The sequence below is a fragment of the Pterocles gutturalis genome, unplaced genomic scaffold (assembly GCF_000699245.1).
Source record: "Pterocles gutturalis isolate BGI_N339 unplaced genomic scaffold, ASM69924v1 scaffold17454, whole genome shotgun sequence".
NCBI classification, from domain to species: Eukaryota; Metazoa; Chordata; class Aves; order Pterocliformes; family Pteroclidae; genus Pterocles; species Pterocles gutturalis.
In genome coordinates, this window is record NW_010128551.1 from 42,617 (window position 1) to 43,971 (window position 1,355).

Below are 1,355 nucleotides of genomic sequence, written 5' to 3' on the forward strand. Positions count from 1 at the left end.
CCCCAGCCCATGGGCACCCGAGGGTCCAGGCTTGGAGACCCAGAACAACCATGGTGAGCAGTGACGAGAAACTCAGCTCCTTTCGTTTCTTACGGCCGAATCTTTTCAGCTTTAAAAACATAGAACAGAAAATGAGAAAGGACTTTGGCAGGTGAAGGTGTCAAGTGGGTCTGTATCTGGACTAATAACCAGGGAGCGCCGGTTCACACGCCCAGCTCCTCAGCAGGTGTGTTGCAGCCTCTGTGCAGGGCATCCCGGCCGTGAAGCAGGACAGTACCTGCCAGAGCCCCATTCCTCCGGAGGAAGAGTCACTGAGGATGAGGATTTTGCTGCAAGCCAGACATCACCCTTGCAGCACTTGAAGATAAAGTCAGCTTTCACCTAAGCACGAGTGAAACTGAACACCGAGAGCAGCTCGGCTCCGCAACTGATTATTTTTCAGCCTCCTGTGCCAGTGGTGATGATGCGACCCAGATTTTGGGAGGCAGCGGCAGCGTTTCAGCAGCGAACACACGAGCGTCCTGCAGCGGCCGGCAAGCCTCAGGGCCAGGTACCCCCCGCGCCTGCGTGGCGGCGTGCCCGGCAACAGGGACGCACGCAGGATTACACGCTCAGCTTGACGCCAGTGGGAATGAGACAGACCGAGGGGCTGCCTTGCTGGATGCTTCGTCTTCTACGTTAGCGGTGGGGAGTCACGCTATGAAACGAACTTCCTTCTGCCAAATGGGCCAGTCCCAGTTTATTTTGTGACCTGGCAAACCCTCGACAGGAGGCTTGCTACTGCTGCCAGTGTCTCCCTGGGGTTTGCTGCTGGAGTATGTTCTTTTCTGGGTGCTACACAAGCCTGGCTCAAGCAGCCTTGACTTAAACCTTCCCAGTATGGAGGGGAGAGGAGACCTGCAGCGCAAGGCAGCAGGACCCCCGCCCAGCCTGGATGTGCCTTTTTTACCAAACGCCAATGAATGAGTCCTTGCACTGAGACCCTGAATTTCCACCGCAGCCTCTGCATCATTCTGGCCTTAGCTGTGCCCTCATGGGCAACCGGGTGTCCCCTGGTCATCGCCCTGGGTGGGGGCCAGAGGCCAAGCAAACGCAGAGCTGCTCGGCTGCCCCTCGCCACGTTCACACCCAGGACCAGGCGTCTCGGCCACAAGGACGCTATTGTCTGTGCCGGGGGGGGAGCCAGGACCCAGGCTCAGACACGCTCTCGTTTCATGCGTTAGCTGCATGGGGGCGTGAAGGATGGGAGAAGCTGCTGGCGTGTGCTGTCTGCTGGATCTATGCACTGCCACCCCCCTGCGCTCTGCTCCGTGCTCCTCTTCGCTCCCAGCCCTGCATCTCGCCACAGGATGGGC